Consider the following 25103-nt stretch of genomic DNA (forward strand, 5'->3'; position numbering starts at 1 on the left):
TGGGAGAGATTCTTGGGGGCTGGAAGACAGCTGAAGGAGGACTGAGAGAACTGGGTCTGGATCCAGCTTTTCTGAGCCTTGAGGCTAAACCAAGGTTTGGGCAAGAGGACACAGATTCTGGGTGGTGGTTAAGGGCAGGAACCTCCCCAAAACTGCCATTTTTTGAGATAAGAATCCAAAGGGGAGGCCTGATCCTACTTATTGGAGTCAAGGGGCCTGGCATGTTTTTGATGTTACATCATGCCCAGGGCAAGACCTTACTCCAGTCTTGGAAAGCACGAGCAGTGATGTAACTTGTCTCCACGGACTCCGATCCCAGCAGAATTCAGAGCACTTCAGTTTCATTGCCTGGGTCATCTCCATGTGTCATCTACAATATTCTCACCCAGGCGTGGCTCCGCTGAGGTTGCACTCAGCGGTAGGGTTGGCTGGTCCCTCTGCTATTCCTGCTCTTTGGCACGGTCCCGAACCTCCCTTCCTCTCCATTCCACACTCAGGAATTCGTGCAACATTGACCGCCTTCCCGGAGCCGGTTCCCCTTGCCAGTTCCGAGGCTGAGGTCTACAGCTCGAAAAGAGGTGGGTCCTCTGGGCCAAGGATTGCATCGTGAGCCGTTGAGTCCTGGGGCTTAACGAGGCACAGATAAGCAGCATGCTTATCAGGAGCCTGCCGCCGGGGTACCTGCTCCAGCCCCATCGTGAGCGAACATGTTTTTACCACCCAGCTGCAGGGAGCGGGGAGCGCGCGCGCGGCCGGGCAGCGCAGCTCAGCCGGTGCGTGGTAACTCGTGAAGCCGCAGCGACTTTATCACTTCGCAACATCCATACATAGCCACAGCCTTGAGTCTTCTCAGGGGAAGAAAGGATGATGAGTTACTGTCCTGGGATTTTCGCTCTGTCTCCAGTCAGTGGGAAGTGGTATGCGGAGCATTCATTTAATAAACCAGAGGGGAAAAGCTGTAGATCAGCTTCTCATTATTTCAGTGCTGGCTCACGCCATCGCTTGGGCTTGTGCCTGACAGTTCAGTGTGTTATTTGAGGCCACTCGAGCATTCTGCAGAAATGATGCCACCCTCTTCTGAAAGCGTGGGGTTTGTCCAAGCAGGGAGGGCCTGCCTCCCTTAGTAGTTTTATCGGTGCCAATTCCATCTCAGTTTTAGGTCTCGGTGTGCAAGGAGGTGCCCACTTTGGAGATCGGTTCCTGCTGAGAGACACTGCTCCAGCAGGAAACCTTCTGGAGATGGTTCTTCTGGTCTAGTCCTCTGGAGTAAAGCAACTCTAGGTGGGTAAAAATGCACCCCTGGGGCTGGTTTGCAGGAGGTGGGGGGGTCCCAAGTGGTGCAAGATTTAAATGGTGATGTGCACGTAGACCTGGTGCCCATCATTAAGGAAAGCAGCCCCCTCCTCTAGAAGATAGCAGAGATCGTAGGGGATCATTGCAAGTGTTTGCCCCATGGTATTTGTTGATGTCTTATAACTGTGTCCAGGAAGGGTGCCTAGGCAATCAAGGTGGCAGGTAGTGGACCAGTTCGTTACCAGTGGCTTTACTGGGAGTGGGGAACAGGAGGAGAGCCTACAATGAAGCTGTCAGGCGACAAGTTCTGGTTCTGGCTCTGCCTATGGGCTCCTCTTAGACAGGCTGTGGGGAACAGTGAAATTTCCACACTGCCTCAGCAAAGGTTTAGTCCAAGTTTATTGCCGAGATTAAAAGACTGGAGAATATAAATTGTAAATGTGATGACTTAAGAGCTCATAAATTCAGTATACAGCCCCATTCCAGAGAGCTTGAGAGCAGTGCAGACACGCTGCCTTGGGCTCACAAGTTCCTTGCTCCTGGTGCCCAAACCCATGTTCTCTGAAGAGCCCTTCTGTCCTGGCCTGGCTCCCAGGCACGTGTGCTTGTGAACACTCCTTCACACTGCCTATCCTCTCTGTGCACACTGGGGTTTTGCTGCCTACCTGCTGCTTCAGGCACCAGTGACCGTGCTGGAGCAGCATTTGCCCCGTCTGCAGTCAGGGAGCAAGCAGAGGTCTTGAAGGGGATGTCAAATCCCCCTGGAGGAGGGGTGGTCACCTCTCTCTAGAGACCTATTTGCATTTACCTGGGGCCCAAGTGTCCTTGCTTGCTGCTTGGAAGGTAACTCCATGGTCTCACCCATGTTCTCCTGAGTGGGCAGTGTGAAATGGTCTCGTGCATGGAGTCTGTTGAAGCAGCATTGCCTGTTTTAGCTGCCAGAGTGGGAAAGATGAAGGTTTCTACTAATCCACAGGTCCTTCCACCAGCTTTCTGCATAGAGCTGGGTGGCCCCTGTGAGCAGAGGGCTGAAGAGAGCTCTGGGGAGGAGCAGTGAACATGCTGGGCTGTTTCTGGGGTGAGCTGTGATGAGGTTCCTACAGCTGGGTCATGGTTGTCACCGAGTTTGTCCAGTACAGATTTCCTTGAATAACTTGTTTAGGTGTAAACACCTTTGGCATGATGTCTTTTCCCTGCTTTTCCAAGAACGACGGAGAGTTAGAAACTGTCCTGCTTCTAGGATTGTTCCAGAACGTGCTTTTGGGCTGCAAGCCCTACCCGGAGCTGAGGTGGGGATGCAGCACCCTGTGCCGACCTGCTGTCCTGCTGGAGCAGAGCTTGTGAGCAAGAACAGATAGGCAAATCCTGGGGGCACACCTGAAGATGCCATGGGATGCCCTTATCCCCAGTCAAGCAGATCAAGCAGCTGGCACTCAGTAAGTGTGAGGGGACGAGCTCAGCACGTGGTTGCCGTAGACCTCGCAGTCCCCATCCTTGCACAACCAGACCCTGACTGTGGTGGCACGTGTGAGTTGGTGCCTTGCACTCGGTTTTGGAGTACTGCTGGTGTGTGTTCATCTTGCAGACCCTCTCTTATCTTATAAGCAACTGGGAAGGGGGAGGTTATGTTTTTTAACTTACTCTTAATCACTGTAAAAACTACACTCCTACCCTGGCTGAAGTCCACCTGGCAGTGCTTGGGTCTGAGACCTCCTCCTGCTTCCCTCCACCCAGACCCTTGAAAGCTTTGCAAATTTACCCAAAACATTTGCCACTCCTCAGCACCGTGGTCCTGGTTCGTGTGACCCACAACGACTTCCCTTTCATGGACCTGGGTTCTGAATGAGAGGAGGAGAGAGAACACGTAACAGGCAAGAGCAGATGAAACGGAGATGAAGGAACAAGGGGGAGGAGGAATGCAGAGGTATGTGGCTGCGTGTGGTGCTGTGTTTATGCACAAACAGGCACGCTTATCGGCACCCAGATGTAAGCCTCTGCGCGTGGTGGTGTCTCCCGAGACAACAGGCGCCCCTCGGATGCTGCAGCGTTATCAGGTTGCAGCAGGCGTTCCTGTCCCATTGGGATCGCAGCCCCCGAGCCCACATGAGGCTCTCAGAGCCTCTCCCCCTGCCTCCTCATCACAGAGGACAAGGGGGGATGCAGGTGTCACCCACTGGAGGTGTGGGAGCTGGCATTGTCCCTGCTCTATGGCGGAGACAACAGCAGGGTGATGGAGGCCTGGCCTCTCTGAGCACCTGCCTGGTTAAACATGGGGCAGATGATGCAGAATGGGCCAAAATGGTCATTTCACCCCATGAATTGGGCTGGACCTGGGCTGCAGCACATGGGGGACACAGCACTGGTAGCCAGGGGCCTCCTCTCTTTCATTTTCTCCTGTGTTTTTAAGGAAGGCTCCAAGAGAAAAAAAAAAAAAAAAAAAAAAAAAGCATTTTAAATACCTTCTTCCTACCTCCACTTCCCAGCACCGAAATGCAATGACCACTAATCTTAACGTGGCTCATAACTGCAAATAGCTCTGGAACTAATTAATTTGACGGTGCCGCGGCTGCCTGCCTCTTTCACCAAAATCAATTAAGGGAGCGCACGTTTCCCCTTCTCCTCCCTCCCCGCTCGGTTTTGCAGAGGGGAGATGGGGCAGCGGGGACCGGCGCCGCTTTCCCAGGGCTCCCGAGGGGTGGGAGCACAGGGAAGGGGGATTAGTGAGGTGGAGGGAGAGACGCTGCTTCTGCAAACAGGAGCGGGGACGCTCCCCAGGGGCAGGCGGCGGTGGGAAAGCTTGATTGCCACATGCAGCCACGCAGCACCGCGCTCCTCCCTCCCTCCGTCCCCGCTCCCCAAAGACCCCCCGTGAATTGTTGTTGCCTGCCGGTGCAGGGGGGGAGATCAGCCTTTGGGGTATTTTTTTATTTTTTTATTTGCGTGGGTCATGAGCCCCCTCCAGAAGGGGCTGCGAGGGAGAGGCGGGTGGGAATTTTGGTGCCGTTGCCTTGCCAAGCGAGGGGAGAGGTGTTGCTTAAAGAGGAGCCGGTGAGGAATTTCAGGAGGTGAATTTTGTGTTTTGTGGGAGACAGTGGTTGGAATCGGAGCAGGTCCAATGCGGTTTTGGAGGCTCCTGGCCTTGGAGGCACAAAACCAGGCTGGGGAATGGAGCCAGCGGGGCTGTGGCTGCCCTGGGATGGGGGCACGGTGTGAGGCTCTGTAACAGCACCACACCATTTCCCCAAAAAACAGCAAGGGCAGGATCCCCAGACAAACACCTTCCGTCCATGCTCATTCTTCTGTCTCCATTTCTGGGTCTGGGGGAGGTGGGTCAAGCGGTGGCAGGGCTCTGCAAGCATGCAGCACCCCAGAAAGACCCCTTCTGGAATGGGAGGCAACCATCCCCAGGACACAGTGCTGAGACACCTGGGCAAACCGGGTAGAACCTCCCGAGCATTATTTCTGTAAAAGCCTCCATTTGGCCCATATCACCTCCTCAGATCTCTATTGAAATGCCCTTCTATTAATAAATAACTCTATTCTCCATTACCCCACGTCCACTGCTCACGTTGAAGCAACTGGGAATTTGGGTTTGGTTTTTATAGGCATCAGAAATAGATTTTTATCTTTGTCCAGGGCTCTCCCTCCACCTCCCCAACCTTTGTTCTATTACACTGAGCACAGCAGCAGCTGGAAGCATCTCTCCCTGGCGTTGGGCAAGGGAGGACGGGTGTCCAAAGAGCCCAGGTCCTTTCCTGTGCGCTGGTGATCTGCAAGTACGTCTCCATAACATGGTGTAAAGCACTCGAGAACATGGGGAAGAAATTTTGAATGAGGTATATTTAAGAAATTCTGTATCTGAAGTGATTGGTTCTCAAGGCGTTTTTGGCTTTTTTTTTTTTTTTTTTTTTTTTTTCTGTGAGAGGAAAGTGGTTTGGCTTGGGAAATACCTATAAGGAAACTTCCTTGAATGCAGCCATGATACCGAGCCACCGCATGAGTGTGGGGAAGGTTTTCTTTTTTTAAACTGCGGGTTGCAAACATTCCCTGGAAAATATTTGAGTTTTGAAGTGCATGGGTTGGTCGTGATTGGGAAGGAAAGTCACAGGGCAGTGTTTCTATCCCCGGGTTGGATGGGAGCGCAGTTTCTGGCAGGGAAATCAGTGCATGTAAATTAGGGTTGTGGTTTCCATGAATACTATCATATATGGATTTGAGGCTGATTTTCCAAGAGCAGTCATGCCAGGAAAACTTGCGCTCTCACATCACCCCAGGCAGCAAACACAAGTGACACAAACATGGTGAGGACGAGTTCCTTTACAACTGCAACTGCTAAAGAAGAAGAAGAAAAAAAAAAAGTATTCATAAAATCTGCTATCCCTGCTGTTCCTCCTCCCCTCCCAAATATGCCAGAGCGAGCTTCGAGGTTTGGCACCCGTCAGCGTGCAGCAGCACGGCACCGAGGGGATCGGCGCCGCGGCCGGCGCGCACCTGGGCGCAGGTAAGGCTGCGGCAGGGTGGGGGCTGGATTCCTTCCCGGCCCCTCTCAGCAAACAGCTCCTGCCCCGCAGCCCTGCGTGCCTTCGCCCTTATCTCCCCGCGCGAGGCACTGTGATAAGTGTTGTTGGCCGGGAGTTATGCATCCCCTTCGAAGGCGCGCGCATGCAAAATATGCTCCTCTGCTCGAAATGGGAGACCTCTTGCTACAGGGCTTAAAGATATTTCTTAAAGAAAAAAAAAAGAAAAGAAATCTATAAGAAAGTAGAAGTGTGTTAACAAATAGCGATGATAATAGTGCTGGTTCTGCATGGACCTTGTCTACGTTACCACAAGCAACTAACCACAGTTGGTTTCTTAAGAGGTAAATATAATTTTCTCCCTGTGGGGATGGCTAAACCAAGGCACACAGCAGTGACCCTCTGCAGTCAGCAGAGGAGAAAATATCTGGAAAAGTGACACACAGGAGCTCCAGCTGTGACATGGGGCCTCTGGAGTACAGCCTCCACCATGGGCACGACTCGGCCCCCTTGGTCCCTTGCCGTCCTTGTCCCAGCAGCAGCCTCCATCCCCATGGGATGCAGTATTGGTCCAACCCGAACAGCACACGGCAGCAATCAGCTGGGATCAGGCTTTCAGAGCTCAGAAGATGCCACGACCTCCTTCCGGGTGTTCACCAAACCCCTTCTGGTTCACCGCTGCTGTCATTTTAAACCCATTTCTTTCCAAGGAATGACTCAGCTCCAGAAAGGAAGGCAGTTATTTTATTTTCTGGGCTCGCAAGGAAAATCTGATGATATATAAAGGGATAAGAGCTCCGTTGTATCTCCCTGACCTCCAGTGCTGGAAGAAGCAATTCCCCCAGCTGTAGCACATCTCCTGTTTTATTAGGCTTGCACATGGGCTAGCTCGCTGCATCGGCCATCCTATTTTCCACCCGTGCTCTTAGTGGCCCAGACTAAACCTCTGCAAAGCGCCCAGCCAGCTGGACGTGGAAACCTCCGGACCCAGGCAGTGCTTTCCCATCTCTGTGCCCTGTCCCCCCCTCTGCCCCCACAAGGGGCCATGGGACAGGGGTTTTTGGGGGAAGCAAACCCCAGCTTCTGTCCTGCATTTCAACTTCCGCGGCCGACATCAAACACATCGCTGCAGCCTGAGCCCCCACGGGCCTGATGGAGGAGCAAAAAGAGAGGGCTGGAGGCAGCAGATCCTAATCTTTATTAAATAAGAACAAAGCTTATGCCGGCTAATGAGAAAAACAAACCGATGAAAGATCCGGCGAGCTCCTCAGAAGGACACAAAGAAATTCTCTCTGAACAAGAGCATGCTAAAAATATTCCCGAATATTTATTTTGCTGTCGGTGGCTTCACAGGCTCCAAATTTGATGCTGCTGCTTCAGGGATTGGCATGGCCATGGCAGTGATTTTGGAGCAGGGTACTCCACAACGTGCAGCATCCAGAGCCGTGGCGGGGACAGCCAGGATGTGATGGCAGTCGGTCCCTGCGTGCCACCGTTCCTGCGAAGACGACAGGGTGTTACCATCATTTTGTGTTCACCATCCTCTTTGGGGCCCTTGTAAGGAGCAGAGATGCTAAGGGCAATTTCTCCACTCTTGTTCCCTTTCTAGATATGGGTCCCTGAGCATGGGGTGCTGAGGCACACGCTGATGCTGAGCACCCTCTGCATCCCAGCAGCAGGGACAGCTGGCACAAACTGGGAGCACTGGTGGCCTTGTTCAGCTGGGGCCCACGATGTGCCCTAGAGCATCCCATGACTGCAGGGCCTTGGCAGCTCTGTCTCACCCCACAGCCTGGGCAGAGGCTGCAATCAAACCCCAAACCGCATGGAGTTGGCTGGATAGCACGTGTACCATAATGCTGGGGGGTAGCTGTGGGGGCTGCTCAGAAATCACTTACACACCTCACAACCAGCCTCCAACCCCATCTGGGCTGAGCCCCACACCTCGGCCCTGCCCGCCCCTGAATTTGGCTGAAAACATCGCTTCTGAAAGCAAAAGCGAGGCAGCGATGAGGCCTGCACTTCTGCCTCTGCCATCGCAGGCTGTGAAACCTCAGCCTCTGCTCTTTTAATGTCCTGTGGCTGAACTTGCTGCCAGCGGGTCAAGGGGAACGTAATTCACTTGGGCTTTGATGCATTTGATACAGTTCGGTGTGAGAAGTGAGGGGGGCGAGGAGGGAAGGATGGGATGAGCAGGGTGATGCCGGAGCCCTCTGTGAGCCTGGGGGGCTCAGCCACAGCCAGGGGGGCTCTGGCTGGAGGGGGAGCTCCGCATGCTGGGATCTGTGTGGGCGTTTGTCTGCAGGCCCTGTCTTATCTCCTCCTGTGATGAGCAGATCGGGGAGGGGAGAGCAGCGTGTGTGCTCTGCATTGCCTGGAGAGGCCTCCTAATGCTGAGGCAGGGCCAGGGCAGGGGCACAGCTCCCTTCTCCTGGCAGCTCTCATCCCATTTGCATTTCCCCAATGCCCTCCTTGTCTCTAAGCTGCATCCTGAGCCCTCCCTGCAGGCCTTTCCCACAGGAAAGGGGCGGCTGGATGAGCCCACCTTGTACCATGGGGGCTTTTTTGGCACAAGAAAGCTGAGGGTACCGATGGCCCAGCTGACACCAGAGCATGGGGATGGGCTTGTTGTGCAAACCCCATAACGCTGTAACCCCTCCACCTACCCCTTCCTGTAAAAGTGACCAGAGACAGCTGGGGCCCACGTGCCTTTCCGTGTGGGTTTTCTATAGGTACTGGGGTTGTGTGGTGGGCACTGAGGTAAAGCAGGAGCCAGCAGCTTTTGCAAACAGCCCCTCCTGATGGCAAGGCTTTTGGGCTGCATCCTGCACCTCTCTGCGAGTGCTGGGCCAGAGACTGATGCTTCCCAGCACAGGTTGTTTCCCCCCTTATGTTTTTTGTTTGTTTGTTAGGTTTTGTGATTCATTTATCAGGGAGGGGAAACAGAGGAAAAGGGCAACATCCCCTTGTGAGAACCGAGGTGCTCCAGGTTTTGTCTTGTTGACCGGCTGGTGTTTACCAGGAGGAAGCGAAGCGATGTGGCTGCTGTGGTTTCGGTTCTCACTCCACCTCGCTGCTGAGAAACCGGACCCGTGGTTTGCTTGCGGTAGAGGGGCGAGGAAAGGTGGTCCTTGGAGCCGACCTGCCCCAGGGGGGCTCTCCCTGCCCTGCAGGGGGGCTGGCAGCGCTGCAGGGGGCTTGGGAAGCAAGGAGGGAAAACCAGGACAGCCCTGCAAGCCCCACTCCGGTGCATTAATATTCAGCGCAGAGCAAGGGGTGTAAATTCACTGCTATCTCTTCAGAGTTTGCCGTTTATGCCGTTCATTTCACATAGATGTCACTACTGCCTTATGAGCACTCCTCCGAGCCAGCCGCTTAAATGGACCCAGTGCATTATAGTAATGGAGTAACTGTATAAAAACAATGAAATCCAATCTCTTTAAACTGATTTGATGTCTGCCTGAACCACAACATTTCCTGCTAATGGCTTCCTTCATTTTGTAACCGTGATCTCCACCTGATCAGATTACAGCTGTTTTTAATTACAAAGCTAATAGAGTTTGTAGGCAGTGTCGGGCAGACGGCGCATGCCCGGGGCGGAGGGGAGCCGGCGGGGGCTCGGGGTGGCCATGCTGACATGCTCAGCCCCTCGAGCCGACTACCACAACACGGGGAGTGGGGGGCAGCCTGGAGGGACAGCGAGAGGTTTCAGCATGGAGCCAGCTCTGTGTGACAGCAGGCAGCCAGGGCTGAGCTCCCGCTTGATGCTCAGTGTGCCCGGGAGATTTGTGGTGCTCCGAGGTTGTGGGCAAAGGTTGTAGGAAGGGAGGAGAAGGGCAAAGCCAGTTTTTTGTGATGATGTGGCATGAAAAGAGCAAGGAAAGAGGAAAAAAAAATGTAAAGAAAAGAACAAAAAGCAAAATAGGGATGTTGGTGCTCTGCAACTGATGGGGCAGGAAAGAGCATTGTGAATGACTGACAGTGGAAAAAGCCCTCGAGATTGATGTCTTTCTTATGGGATGGTGCAGTCAGCTGCAGGGTTGGCTTCGTCTGCCTCAGCCCAGGCAGCGAAGCCCCGGAGAGCATCTGCATGGCTCAGCTCAGTCCCTGTGGCCTTGTTTTGTCCAGCAGTTCGTTTGGGTATTGATTGCTCCATCTCCTTGGATTAGGGGCATGGATCACAGTAGCTGTGGGGAGAGCTGTTCCCAAGTGATGCTGGCCAGGGACTTCTGATGCCAAGGAGAAAAAACAAACAAACAAACAAACAAAAAAAAAAAAAAAAAAAAAAACAGTGATGTGTTAGAGATGGTGGTGGGATGGTGGGAAGCTTGTGCCCCTGCATGCTGCTCACTTTGCCCCGCCGCTGAAGACGCTCGTCCCCTGCTGTCACAACACCAGAGCCTTGCCAGGTGAGGCACCTCCTTGTAAATGATTTGGAGTTCGCATCAAGAGCACATCAATTATGTACCCTGAGACATAATTATTTAGCTTGACAGGAGTCTCTCGCCTTAATTTCATTGTCTTTTCAGTCTCCCCTTTCACAACAGAGCTGGGGATGATCTGCTAGGCATGGTGCATCATCATGTGTTTCTACTCCTTCCCAGTATCACTCAAGCTCAGCTTTTTCCCCTTTCCCTTGATGAATGAGGAAAACAAGCCCCAGATGTGATGCTGGGGCCTGGTGAGGATGGGGGCTGTCTGCCTGCTGCCATGTTCTGCCCTCGGTTGTGCTGGGCACTGCACTCTACTTCTGGCCTGGCATTGTGTGAACCTGGGGAGCTTTGGGGGATGTATTGTAGTGAGCTAGGGTGAGCATTTGTGGCATATGGTCTTTTTTTCCACCTGGTCATCCACCAGCAGCCTGGCTTGGGATGATGCTGAAAGCCCTCACCAGCCTTGCCAGCACTTCTCCCCTTTCCCCCCTTCTCTTCCTTCCACCTCTTCCTTCATCTGAACTTTTCAACCCTGTGCCTGGTGAAGATTTTTACAGTAACTTAAGCCTTTGAAAACTCTTAATGCTGTGCCGTTTTCACAGAGACACAGACGGGCACTGCCAAAATGCTGAGCACCCAGAGCCAGCCGCACACGGACGTGACCACGCCATGGGCAGATCACGGGCAAGGCTCGCGCTCGGCAGGATTTCCTCTCCGTGCTGTCTCCTCACTGTGTCTTGGTATGTCTTTGAATTTATTTATTTTTCAAGCCTTAAAACTACCTTTTCCTAAAATAAATAAATAGAACTAATACCAGGAGCCTAGGATTTTAAAGCAACCCTACAATAACAAAGCGGGGCGTGCAGATCAGTTGTCACCAGCAACCGTGCAATAACAAAATAACACACGCAGCCCCACGCAACGGTAAGGCAACCACCGTGTGCTTGGGAGAGAGGAAATATATTTTTCTAGTGCCGAGCTTAACAAGACATTGTCAGGCTTAACAGAACAAGGCGTTGTTGTGCAGTAAATTTGGGGGTCAGGAGGCGGCTGTAGGAACTAAAACACCTTGAGCAACGTAACTTTGGTGTCATGCACGAGGCAGGGTCGTCGGCCACGCAGCAAACGCTGCTTCATCAGCGCAGTTTTAATAGCTTGGCAGAGGAAAAGAAAGCGAGGTTTTGTGATGAAACAGGAAGCTTCCTTGAGTCCTGGAGCCTTTGAAGAATTGTCAAAGGAATGAGAAGGCTGGATGTTTGAAATGGCTCCGGGTTGTGGGGCTGGAGGGGGCAGGGGGACACGGGAGAGAGGCAGTGAGCCCAGACCTTCCCAAGTCCCACACTCTGATCTTTGTTCCCCTTTTTTTTAATTATTTGAGGCTTTTTCGTTGCCTTTTTTTTTCTTCTTCTTCTTTGGACACACACACACACGCTCTCTGAGGTTAGCAGGAGTTTTCTCAACACAAGCCCCAGTCCTTGTCGGCAGGACCCGCCTGCGGAGCGGCGGCAGGAGCAGCCCTGCCATCCAGGCTCTGCTCGCGCCTGATGCAAAACCACGTGTTTGAGGAAGTGTTTCTGGAGTTTTGAAAAGGTCTGGTTAGTTTTTTTGTTGTTTTTTTTTAAGACTTTTTTTTTTTTTTTAATTTATTTCTGCCCCTTCTATTTTTTGTGCATGGCACTGCTGAGTGGCTGCAGGAGCAGCTGGGTGATGCCTCCTGGTCCTCGGTCAGCTGGGAGTCACCAAAGGCAATCCCCATATGATTTCTGACCCATTTTCTCAGCATTTAAAATACAAACATGCCAAAAAAGCATGGTTCAGTGGTTTAGCTGTATAACTGGAGGGAATCACGTTGCCACAAAACTACCAAAGAGAGGCTGGTGAGGGCTGAGCTCAGAGGCACGTTGCGTGGCTCTCAAGGGGACCAGCCAGGAGACCAGGACCAGCCTCAAGCCAGCTGAAGGCAGGAGCTGGGGAGGATGCCCAAATTTATGACAGCATCGCAGGGATGCCTGTGGACAGCAGGGGATGAGGCTCATTTCCTTGCAAAATCCAGAGCGGGGAGGACCAGCTCCACAGGAAGGGGGCTCTGCCCTTCCCTAGGCGAAAGCTGCTGGTGATGGGCTGCCTTCCCCCTCGCAGGGTGCCCTTCCCAGTGCCCAGAAATGGCAAGGCGTGAGTGCAGGGCGGCCGAGAGGGAGCACCCAGCTGCCTGGCACAGAGGGCGAGCCTGGCTAAGGGAGCCCGCAGGAAGAGCCAAGAGACTGTCATGACACTGAGCTCTCCTCCGTGCTAATTGTACGCTTGGGACCAAATTTAGCCTGGTGCAACTCTGCTGAAGTCACCAGGGATTAATTTGGCCTCTGGTGGCTCCATTGTTTTAGCTAAATGAGTCAGAAGAAGCAGCCTATTCTTATCTGTGCACAGTGGGGCGGTGACAGTAATGGCTCGGCGAGGCAGACCCCAAAAGCAGCGCGGCTCGGACCTGGGATCGGGGCTACCATGAGCCGAATGGGGCTGCAAGAGGAAATGTTTTGACGTTTGGGTTATAGATGGAGGCAGGCTTGGTGTGGGCGCGCTGGCGGCGCTCACCGCCGCTGCAGGCGGAGGGGAAGGAGGCTGTCAGGTTCCCTGAATATTCGGCGGTGCCGGTTGGAGTTCCTCAATTCTTCGGCTGCCGGAGAGGGAAGCTGTGGCTCTGGAAGGGGCATGTGGTGTCGAAGGGGACTTCACACTGCTTCCCAGCCCAGCAAGAAAGGGAGCCTTGGGCTGGAAACAGCCAAAAAGCACCGGCTGCATCCCTCGGCTGCCCGTGCATCCGCTGGGTACAGGGCTCACACAGAGCTGGAGATATCCTGGGCAAAAGTCTCAGCTGCTGGCCCAAGGTTTGGTGTGTTTCTGAGCTCCCTCAATTTCTGAAAAATTCAAGATGAGTTGGGAAGTTGTGATTTTTTTTTTTTTTCTCTGCACCGTGTAGGGTGCAAGCTGTTTGCAAGCAGAGAGGGATTTCCTGGATGTGCTGCAGGGGCCGCAGGCCTTGGGCAGCTGACATCCAGCCTTGCAGGAGACTTTGGAGAGGGAAGGTGGCACAGAGCAGGGCATGGCAGTGGGGCTGCAGACCCCTGCCCGTGCCCCACCTCCCCATTCTGTGCTGTGCCCCCTCAGCGCATAACCACAAAGCCTTCAGTCTCTTTGGCCATCAACCCAACCATGGCTGAATATGCTTAAAATGAGCCCAAAATGACACCAGGTGGAAAGAGGGGTGCTGCAGTGGGTGCATCCCCAGGGCTGTGCAGGGAGCGGGGCCGCGGCGCTATGCAGGAGGCTCTGACCCTGCCCAGGTAACTACATAATGAGCCTCTTGGAATTGCTCCCATCCCTGCCAAAGGGGTGGGCTCGGGGGATGCTTTTGTTTGCAGTAATGAACCTGTAATTATGCTGCATTTCTTGGTTTTAGCCGCATTTTTTGCGTGTGTGCTGTTCTCTTTGTATTGACAGATTTATGGCCGGGATACCCCGCTGCACCCCGGCCGCGCGGCACTCGGCGGAGACCGGCTGACTGTCGTCTTGGCCAAGCACAGGGTGGGGGCATGGGGCCCTTGCACTGCCTCAGCCCCCGAAGGGTTAAATAAATACGTTAGAATTAATAAAAACGGCAGAGGCGCCACCTCTCCGAAAGCCACTGCTTTCAACAAGGTTAGGAGAAAAAAAATCTTTTGAGCACCAGGTGAATTAAGGAAAGAAGGGGGGGAAAAAAAGTAGGGAACGATTAAAGTGCATAAATAAATAAATAACATACACCAGATTTCAGCTCCGAGGCGCTCAATAAAATTACACTTTGAAATGCAAGGATTAAGCAGGGTAGGTGACAAGGTAACTTTGTTAACAGGCTAATCTCTCGCCTTAACAGAGACAGGGGATTTACATGTGACTGCACAAAACTGCTTTATGGTCTCTTTTTCCAGCTGGAGATGGTAGGAAGGGGGCAGGATGAGATGGGACAGGGCAGGATGCCATTTGTAAGATGGGCTTAAACTGCTTTTTTTTTTTTTCTTCTTCTTCTTTAAAGCGAGTCTGCAAGGAAATGTGTCGCCAATAATCAGCTGTCTCCAAACAGTTCAGGTAGGCAGTGCTGAAGATGTCACGGGATGATGAATAACTGGCTAAAAGCATTGGTGGTGCCATTTTGTCCTGGATGGTTTTATCTGCCTTCTTTAAAAAGAAAAAGAAAAAAAAAAAAGGCAGCGTGGGCTACTCAGTACATTATATCAGGACTTCTTTTGCCAAGAGCCTCCCTTCTAAATTTCAGCATTTCTTCACCCAGGGATGTATGAAATCAAAATCCAGGTGACTTTTTTGTTTTGTTTTGTTTGTTTGTTTGTTTTGTTTTGTTTTGTTGTTTTGTTTTGTTTTGTTTTTCAAATGGCCCCTCTGTTCTTTGTGTGAAAAGGGGGGAAAAAAAGTGCTTTGTTTCTTTAAATTTATGCCCATTACTAAAATGTGACAGTGGTGGGAGGATGATCCTGACATAAGACCTGGGTCTACCAGCATGTGTTTGTTCACCCAAACCCCACAGTGCCCACCCCAGTGTGCCATGGTCCTGCTTCCCCTCCACGCCAGGCACTGAGCCCCTTGCTTTGCCTTTTTGCTCTCTGAGCATCAGCATGGCTCTCCAGCACCGACTGTTAAACCACCCATGGTGAAGCAGGGGGAGATGGGGGGAGCCGTCAGAAGTTCAGACCTTCTCCAGACTTCTTTGTCTCTGGATAAAAATGACAATGAGAAAGCCATCTCCTCCATAATCTTCATTTGAAATCCAACAGAAAGCAGCAGGACGAGCATGTTCTCTGGTTTTAAATAGCTCTGGTGAAAGTATTTATCATGCTGTTTTCATTGCAGCATTGCTGGGGCGTTTGTGCTGGCTGCGGGTGGAAGGACTGATCTTGGAAGGAAACTCCATGTGAAATCCCCAGCCTGCTCTGCAGACGCACGTGCTGGGCTATTTCTGGACCAGCTTTCAGCTGCCACAGGTGGGTGAAGGTGGTCTTGGCCAGGAGGGCACGGGGGCTGAGGTTTCGGTGTGGGGGACTGTGCTCCCCCCAGGCAGAGTGATGCCTCTCTGGATGTCTGGTTGCCTGTGCAGCAGGGGAAAGGTGTTTTCACCCACCAGGGCTGTGCACCTCAACCAAGTGTGACTTTTTAAACATTTTCCAAACCATCAGCCTAAAGAGTCTTCTAACACTGAAAAAAAAAAAAAAAAAAAGATGTGGTCGAGCATTTCCCCTCCACCTCCCAACCTCAGGGTTATGGCCGTTCCCATGCTTCGAGCCACCTTTGCAGCAAGGCGTGTGTAAAGGCTCAGCAGCGTGTGTCCCCAAAATGTCCCACAGGGCCGCTTGTGGGTGACACAAAAACGTGTCCCCTTGCTGCTGCCACTGGGCCGCGTGGCTGCCGTGTGCCAGGGCTCCTCCGAGGTGCCCTCTGTAAATACGGGCAGGCTGCTGGCTCTGAGCACCCCGAGCACTTTCCCAGCCACAAATGAAACAGAAAGAATGAACTGCCTGCTCTAAACATCACGCACAGTCCCAGCTCTGAAGTTTCTCCATCGTTTGGACATTAAGACCTATTCAAACCCAGCAGCAGACACTTATTCTGTGCAGGAATCTGACCAATTGTTTCTCTTCCCTCTCTTGTCCTTATACCTTAAATCATTTTGACCTTTAATTGGCCCTAATTTGCCCACAGACGGCCCTGGGACCCTTCAACACATTTGCTTGTAATTGGGTCCCTTTGTTATTTTTCCAGAGAGCCGCTGCTGGTTGTTTCTTTTTGAAAACACTGCGGCGTGTCATTGAGAGCGGGGCGCTTTTAAATGAGCCCTGCTGGGGGCCAGGAGAGCCCTGTGAAAAGCCCAGCAGAGAGAGACAGGGCTATCTAAACGCAATTATCATATCACTGTGAAAACGTGAGACCAGCCCCAGCTTAAGCAAACACCGCCCGCCCCTCGGCTGCCATCCCACCAGGCCGGGATGTGGCTCGGCGGTGCCTTGGCTTTGGTGGTGCTTTGGCTTTGGCCATTCTGCTTAAATCCACCTCGTTTCAGGGCGTTGGTTTGCAAGCATGTCACTCTGGTGCAGATCTAGGGAGGAATGGGAAAGTCTGGGAGAAAAGCTGTAAAAAAAATCAGCTCTGCTGGCGAGCAAACGAACCAGCGCGTCCCAACTCAGGCCCTGTGTGCTATTAATCCAGCTGTGGCCACAGCTTGCCCCTAGCCCCGCTCATAATGTCATCAAGATCTTAACTGTCCAAAGTGAAGTTATAACAGCGAGGGATAATACCGCAGCCAGATAGCATCTGCACTGCCTCCTGCGCTAATGGACGGTTGTTCTGTAACCGAGCCTCCCAGCTCCGCCAGCCCTGCAGCATGGAGACCTCGCTTTAATATTCGCTCCATGCAGACCTTAAAATCGAGTTAAGTTGCAGTGCTGTCAAACCTCTGACCACGGGCTGCTGTGCCGTCAGTCCTCGTGTCACCAGCTGAGATTGAAGCTGGTGCCCAAGCAGCCAGGAGCTGCTGTGTGAAATCATTTTTAGTACCAGATCCCAAATAAGTTTGCCTTCCGTGGCTTAAAACATCCATGCGGACAGCACCCACGGACTGGGTTAGCAAATTACATCTTGCATTGTACAGAAAATTGAGTGAGCATGGGCTAGCAAAAGCTAAGGCTATGTTTCTGCCCTGCAGAGGGGAGATTTGTACCAGCTCAGCCTGTGTGCAGCTCCAGCAAGGAAAAGATGCTGGTCTCCGTGAGTGTGTTCAGACACACGATCCTTCCCCTCCAGCTCTGAGTGCCCAGGATTCTTGCATATGTAAATGTTTGTAGAGTCAGGGCTTTGTTTGTATTGCCTGTTTACTAATCTAAGTTTATATTTAAGCTTCTGATTTTTAGTTCTTTTTTTTTTTTTTTTTTTTTTTTTTTAATGGTTCATTTCTTTTAATCCATCCATAGTTTTAAGGAAATGTTTTTCATTTTGTTTTTAGGCAGATACCTGAAATGTTCCTTGTGAGTTCAGTGGTCAGGCTTAGGGTCTCCAGTTTTGAGCAGTGTTGGAGAATGAGAACTGTGCTGTACACACACTTATCAACCCATCCATGTTCCTGATACTCCTTTGTCCCAAGTGCTGCCGGGACATGCTGCCTCTATATCAGCATCCCCCGTGCCAGACCGTTTTATAGGTCTGTGCTCGGTGCTGACTCTGCAAGCTGAGCCTCTGCCCTGCCTTCAAACAGGGCAAGTGCAACAGGGCACACCTGCATCTTCCAGCAATTTCTCCAAGTCCCAAAGCCTTCCTGGAGGCTTGGACAGAACCAAACCATCATATTGGGTTAGTAGTCTCTAGGAAGGGGATGTCTGTGCCTTGGAAGCCCTCTGACAGCACTGCCTTGGTGTGATCCGGGTTACCCTCACTGGTAGGTCACGGCAGCATGGGATTTTGTTTCTCCATGCTCTGACTGCTGTGTGTGGAGGAGCAGAAGCCATTGAGTCTCAAGGCTGTCAGTCTAAAAAACTCTTTCAACAATGCCCTTTTTTATATTAAAAAAAAAAATAAATCATATTTTTTCCAGAATACTCAGTGATGAATTTGGGGAAGCTGGTGGGAGGCCAAGGAGCTCCAGCAAAGTGGAAGTTGGGTGACATTCCCGGGAGTGACCAGGGACGCTTTCAAAGCCATCCCCCCATCCCTCCCAGCTGCCAGAGCAGAGCCAGAGCCTTGGCGGGCAGGGGAGCTGCTGCCTCCTTTCCTTGCAGCCAGATAAAGAGGACAGACTCTCCTTTTTCAGCCCATTCTGCTCACACAATGGGAGAAGGGGATCAGCGCCAAAATTACAAGTGTGAGCCCTTAATGCATCAGGTTGAACAATGGGCCTCGGAGGCGTCTGCCCTGTCGGAGGAGCAGTACAGCTAGTTCTGACTACCCAGGCCATGGAAAAAAACCTCATTGTCCCGGCGAAACGCTCCCCAGAATGAAAACACCCTCCCCCTCTTTCTTCAGCTTCCTAATGGGAAGCAAAATAACAAACCGGGCCCACAATTAAACAAACATGCCACTAACCGAGCAGAGCTCAAGTGTAACAGATGTTGTTGCAGTTGGACCAGGCTGGGGGCCGGCAGCAAGCCGTGCTGGCTGCGGTTCCCAGGACGTGGTGGCTGCAAGGGTTTCGATGCCGTGCCACAGCCTTCTCCATCCATTGATCTTTCCTCCTTTTCCTCCAGTGCACCTTTTCCTTGCTCTCCTCCTCCTCTTGGTGCATCTCTTCTGCTCATCCTGCCCAGCCGCCCCAGTTTCAGCTTCATGTCTTGTTCTTTGCAGATGACGATTTGCTTTTCTTTTTTTTAACACTCAACAACACAAATGGGATTTTGGAATATCTCAAGAGAGAGGGCAAAGGCACGTCAATGGACTTGTTAGGCCATCTGAGTAGGGGAGAAAGTAATTATTTTTCTACAATTATTTTTTCTTGTACTGCAGGCCAGCTCTGTCCCCTCACTGGCACACTGTCCCCACGAGGATGCTTGCTGCCACCTCCCAGGTCCCTGCATCCTTCCAAGCCCAGCAGTTGACTCAGGTTGTGCTGCAGGACTGGAGCTGGGCACATGTGGGATCCCCCCTGGAGCATTGCTGCTAGGTTCAGGAGGGAGCAGGAATGCACCTGTACCTGCAGACCTGGCCTTTCGCCCCTCGGTTTTCCAGTTAAAAACCTATTCCACCTAATTTGCCAGTCCTGGTTTTGCTGGGCTAACAAGTTTTCCTCCCCAAAATCATGGGCATCTCTGTAATACAAGAGATTTAGTGTTGCAGAGGTGAGAGATGGCTGAAGAAGGGCAAGTAAAAGGGAAGCTGTGTCCTTCTTTCTGTATTTATCTGAATCTCCGTGGCTTCACAGCTCCATGATGGGCTCTCTGAGGATTAAGGTCCCAAAGTCCCAACCTGGCATCAATTGATGCTTCCTTTGCTTTGCTGGGAACTCTTCTCTCCAACTCCATAGCAAAGGGGCCAAAATAATTTGGCACCTCCTGGAGCCAGAGTCTGGTTGGCCTTGCTTGCTGCCCTGCAGAGCTGTGACAGCAGGGCCATACGCCGCTGGAGGAACCAGAGGGACTTGGTTCAGAGAAGAGAGCCCTACAGGGTTGGGTACAGTCTGTGGGTCAGGTCTTTGGGTCAATCGCTGGACCAAAAGCATTAGGTCCAGAGATCCTGACCACACCAACCTCCTTCTCTCATCTGGGAGCTGTGGTCACCACCACCTGGCTTGTTTGGAAGAGGCACACCGGGCGATGTGGGTCACCTACGTACATGCCCGTTTATGGCTTATCTTTTGTTCTGCTTGCTCCTGCCAGCACAAGGTCCTGTGCAGCAGGGTTTCGCCTTGCCTTGGACTGTTGTAGCACAGCGACTTCTGCAACTATTATTAGAAGCTTGGAGACATAAGAAAAGTTACTTCTCTTTCTCCTTCAAGCAGGGGAGCTGGAAGAAGTGGAGAGAGCCCAGAAATCCTGCCTGAGCTGTCTCAGAAGGACTGGACTAGCCTGAAGGCCACCAAAGCCACAGCCCAGCAGCACTGTTTGGGACATAGACATCCCACACCCAGCATCCAGCAGTGCTGGGGGGTAGATCCAGGTAAGCAGCTCAGTGGAAAGCCTCGCTCGGCTCAGGTTTACCCGTTTTGCTAGGTGAAAAAATCAAGGTCAATGTCCTGGTGCTTCAGCCCATGGAGGCACAGAAGGAAAATCACAGCAAAGCCAGCCAGCCACATATCGGTTTACTTTTCACTTAAGATTTGCTTCTTTTATACTGCTTAGTGAGGCAAAGCACCTCAGATGAAAAATTTTATCAGGGTATTGGTTTGGACTTCCTTTTTCACAGTCGATACAAGAAATGTATGCATGTATGTGAGTGCACATTTGATAAATACAGGAGCAGTTTTACAGGGTTGGCTCCATTAGAACAGTTGATGACATGAGCTAAAATGACCAGGAATTAACATCCAGAAGTGGATGTAAAATTATCAGACTTCAAGAAACTCCGGAGAAATCCTGTCCTATAAAACACTGGTGCATTGTTCAAAAAAGGCATCTCTTTTCTCACCACCCTTCATTCTTCACCCCACCCCCTTCTCTCTCTCATTTGAAACTCAAATTTACCTCTGTTCAATTCCTGCTCTGTTGTCCACAGCATCTTTTATTTTCAGAGCAGCTTGGCAATGCAGATTTTGAGACTAAGACCTAGAAAGACACACCTTGTTATAATAATGTAATCGGGCTGTGGCTAACTGGACCCTGCTCAGAGCCTGCTCAGGATGCTCAGCGGCAAAAAGAAATAAAATTTTAAAAGGTATTTCTGGTTGGGTTAGCTTTATGCCAGCTCCACTCATTGAGGCAATTCTCTGCACAGTCAGGTGAGAAATGGAGTGGAAAGAGGGACCTTGGAGGAAAGTTTGTTAATGTTGGTATATATATATACATATATATATAATTTATATATTTGTCCTGGTTCTTGCTCAAGGTGTTGACCTGAACATGCTGTTTAACAACAGTTCTCCACTTAGTCCTATCCCAGCAAAGACCCGTGGGGTTCTGTATTTTAAAGCCCATTTAATTCAGGTCTTCTCTAAGCAGGACTACTTTGATGGAGCAGGGGAAGTGATGACACAAATAGTTACGCTGGCAGATGAGTAGAGGTGGCAACCTCTGGATGAGAGCCATGATCAGCAGATGTGGACAAGCCCCTTGCACGTCTTTACGGAGCTTGGCTACAGCCAAAACAGGAGGCACAGCCTAGGGCTTCAGTCGCCATCTCACTAGGCTGAAGGAAGGGGCACAGGGAATCAGTCACGAGCAAATTAAAACTATTCTCAATGTCTGCTCATAAAACCAATGGGAGATTTTTTTTTTTTTTTTCTGAGATTTGAAAAGATTTGGCTAATCTTCCACCATTCTGTTATTTCTATTGTCAATCTAGTGCCTGGTTTAATTCCCATCCCAGACAAAAGCAGAAATACCAGGATACCACAAGTAGCTGCTGGTCTGCGTAGCTTTTCAGGCCAGGTAGAAGCAGAAGTAGAGGGGATTTCTCAAGAATTTTCCACTCCATTTCTAAAAGTGTGTCTGTACAGTTGACCGTCTCAGCCTCGGATGCTGTAAGGCACGAGCAATAGCAGTGTTTCAGGCTGTGATTTGGCTGCAACATCTCAGATGCCTCGGATGCCACGAGCTCTTGAGGGACAGAGCCTCTGTGCATTGCTCCGGGTCTGACAGTACTTACTGGAAAGAGAAGGTAAAGCAAAAGGGAAACACCCTGTGTAACTGAGAGCAAGGCAGGACGGAATGAGGCCAAACGATGCTGCAGGACAGCAATTCCCAGCCATTGTAGCAGACCTCAGGAGAGCTGCTACAAACTCCAATAGTTTGTAACAGCCCTAAGGGATGAGGGCCAGAGCGAGGGAGATATCAGCCAGCTTTGTCCCCCTCACAGGGCTGAAGCTCAGCATGACTTGGAAAGCAGAGGATTTATATTTTCTCTCTGGGAAATGGGGATGTAAGGATGCCAGCTGATTAGGGCTCCTCTGATGGGAAGTGCAAAATGAAAGGATCGCATAACCCCGCTATCTGCTTGCCCTTAATCCAGTGATAGCTTCTGCTCCTTCTTCTGCCCCTCCTGGACAGAGCTCTCACTTTTACAGGGCACTGGTGATGTGGCAGCATGTTCATGCAGGGCTGGAGCAGCAGAAGGGGCTCTCACTGCTGCCAGAGCAGCCCCAGAGGAGCCCATAGCCCCCAGGCCACTGTTGAGGGGCTGCCTGTGGCCCACCTAGGCCCACAGGCACCAGCGACGTCTCTTTGATGCAAAGCCCCTTTGGCCCCGTGCTGCTGGGGGGAGGCAGCCTCCCTGCTCTTTGCATTTCAATCGCCTGCATCTAAATCCAATCGTCAGGGGGAATCTTATCGTGACTTATCGTAAAGAAGCCCTCTCTGCCCCGTAATTACAGGGGCCAAACGGAGCGGGTCCTTAAACGCTTTGTGAGTCAGCTGATGGGGACGTGGCCTCGGGTACCAAATCCCCCAGCAACGCAGGCCATCATCATTAGCTAACCTCCTTCAGGGGCCGTATGTGGCAAGCGCTGGAATTCGCCACTTTTCTTCTTCAGCTTTTGACAACTACTTGCTTGATATAATTACTTTCGGTGTTATTTAAGGCTCTGACTAATCGCACGGCAATGGCCAGGTTTATAATGCAACAGTGTGTAGCCTGGAGCAAATTCTGACATAATTACACTGTATAAATTCCCCCATTAGAAACGACACTGCATTGGCATTGTGTACAAAGCAGCCATGGTCCAGTCAACTGGCTCTGTGAAAATCTGTCTGACAATTGTTTACCCTGTTGGTATCTTATTGACACTTTGCACAATGATGAAACTGTTACATGACAGGGGATGGGAGCCAGAGGCTGGGCCCAGGCTCTCGTCTCCTCTCTCTCTCTTCAAGTGTGGTCGTTTCCTTGCCTGGTTTTCTCTGGATGAAGCCTTGTTCGTTTCTGATGGCTCTGAAACAAAAAGGAAAACCTACAGTTGTGGCACAAATCCCAACAACCCATAGAAATCCTGCTTGGGGTTGCACTGCCTGCCCCAAGGAGCGACTGCTCCCCAGACCCTTCACCTGCAGGGTACTTAGGAGGATTTCAATCTCCCTCTGGTCTCAGACACATGAGAGCATTTGAAGTGTTGGGAATGGGATCTAGGGCCTTTCCAGACCTTTAATTTCAAGCTGGCTCTGGAAATCTCCAACACAGGCAGACATAGAGAAGCCAAAAATAGTTTTATGGCTTATAGCTGAAGAATTGGAAGAAGCTGCACACCTGTGTCCCTGTTGATGAAGGATTGTTTATCACACTATGTAGACTATAGCAGTTGATTTATGAAATCCCAAAGGACTGAGCTTCCTCATTTCCCAGTGGTATAGACTATACTTTAAAGGAGCTATTGTCATGTCCATTTGGAAACCACTGGGGGTTTTGTACAGAATAAGTAACACTGGAAGCACTCGTCCATTTTCGCTAAGAGCCAAACCCATTAACCACCCTTCAAAACCTGGAGCAATAACCCATGTCTTTTTTGTTTGTTTTCAATGTCACCAGGAAAGCCGTGACCTCAAGAAGCCACACAGGCTCCTTCCTGTGCAGTAAGTAATGCCCCTAAGAAAGAGAAGTTTTCCGAGGGTCCTCAGAGGCTGGAGCAAAGTCCTGAGCTGCTGCCACATGTATGGGAACAGCAGTGAGGCCCCTGCATGTGCTCCCAAACCCCAGTGTCCCCGCACTGAGCGGGTCCCTATGGGAACACAGTATTTTTCCTAGTCCCACCAGCAGCACAGTGGGACCCAAGCAGCTCCCCCTCCCAGGGCTGCACGTCCTTTTCGGGGCGAGGAGCAGCACAGAAGAAGTGAACGCTGCCATGGCACACCAAGCTGTGGCTGAAGGAGTATTCGGATACCCTGGGCTGCCAATTCAGAACTTTCCTAAAACCAGCAGTAAAATTCGCCTCCGATTCCTTTTTAGGAAAAGAAGGCTGTAGTATAAAGTCCCATTTTCTAGGCATTAAAAGTTTACAGTCTGCACCATTAAAAGCAGCATTCTGTGTCAAACTTTAATGTTTGGTCTTCAGGAACAGCTATGAGGTAAAGAGAAGGTTCCCTGTTTGTTCTACAAAACAGGAAAGTGCTTGCTTTCTATACTGTAAATATGCATTAGGGAAGCTCTTATAGGCTCGTGCTGGGGATTTGATGTTTTTAACTGACTACATTCCTTACATTTTTGTATAACTGCCAAGAAAGCTAAATAAAATGGCTTTTTTAGTGTTTTCTCTAAGAATAGCCCTGCTTCTTTGTAAATATAGCAAAGGAATTGTTGATAATAATTCTTTGGGAGAATAACTGGTGTTATTGATGTTACAAGTAGAAAGATTGCTGTTTCTCTGTCTCAGAAACACAGCTAACCAAGTGGGCTGGGACTTCAGAAAGCCTGAGCATTCCTTAGCCAGTTACTGAGATTAGACTGGTTTAATTCCTGTGCCAGAAGGTGTAGAAATCAGAGAGAGAAGACTGGCACTGAAGTTTAAAAAAAAAAAAAAAAAAAAAAAAAAGATTTGCATTTTCTTTCATAATGCAAAATTGAACTTTATTCCTCCTTGTTTGCATTTCTCAGTTTGCAGATAGTTCTGCCTTCTGCCAACTTGCCCAGAAAAGCTGAGGGTTAATCAGCTCAGCCTGACTCAAATATGCACAATCAATACCTGGGCACCCCAAAACTTCTGTGGTATTAGGTCTGATCCCATCCTACTGAGACACTAGAAGGCCAAGGCAGTTCTTCTCATCTAGAGGTTGATAGATTGCACCAAATTTAGACCACTGACCCCTAGATGTTTCTGGTTTGAAGCCTTCCGTGTGCCAAGCCCTTAGAAGGTCTTTGTAAAGCCATATGATGACTAGCTGTAAAATCAGGATTGTGGCATGAGAACTTGAACCAGCCTATGCCATGCTTACTGCAGCCATCCAGGATTGCCAGAAGGTGAAAGTCTCATAACCCATTTGTATGTCATGTCTAGGAAACAAAAAGGCTAAAAATATTTTTTTAGTGTTGATTGAAAGCATCCATCTTTCTTACAGCCGAGGGAACCTCTCACAAAGGTGCCCTGTCACCAACCAGACCTGCACTTCAGACAAGCGTGCAGAGATTTGGTGCTTGTTCAAGCGGGCCTCATCAGGGCTGGTAGCCCTTGTTAGGATTATTTTTCAAAACAGAGACTCAG

The 25103-nt window shown here is 50.8% G+C and overlaps 1 long non-coding RNA gene across 2 annotated transcripts; it reads left to right on the forward strand.

The window, feature by feature from the left end:
* Nucleotides 1-3038: 3038 nt before the first annotated feature.
* Nucleotides 3039-24163, forward strand: LOC311442387. Of its 2 annotated transcripts, XR_014696603.1 has the most exons (6): nt 3039-3217; nt 10846-10983; nt 14310-14362; nt 15140-15270; nt 19764-19933; nt 23438-24163. It is a non-coding gene; the product is annotated as an uncharacterized lncRNA (long non-coding RNA). The 2 variants fall into 2 exon arrangements; XR_014696604.1 differs by lacking the exons at nt 3039-3217; nt 19764-19933; nt 23438-24163 and adding exons at nt 10518-10618; nt 17868-17944.
* The last annotated feature ends 940 nt before the right edge of the window (nt 24164-25103 follow it).

The sequence above is a fragment of the Aythya ferina genome, assembly GCF_964211825.1.
Source record: "Aythya ferina genome assembly, chromosome: 10".
NCBI lineage: Eukaryota > Metazoa > Chordata > Aves > Anseriformes > Anatidae > Aythya > Aythya ferina.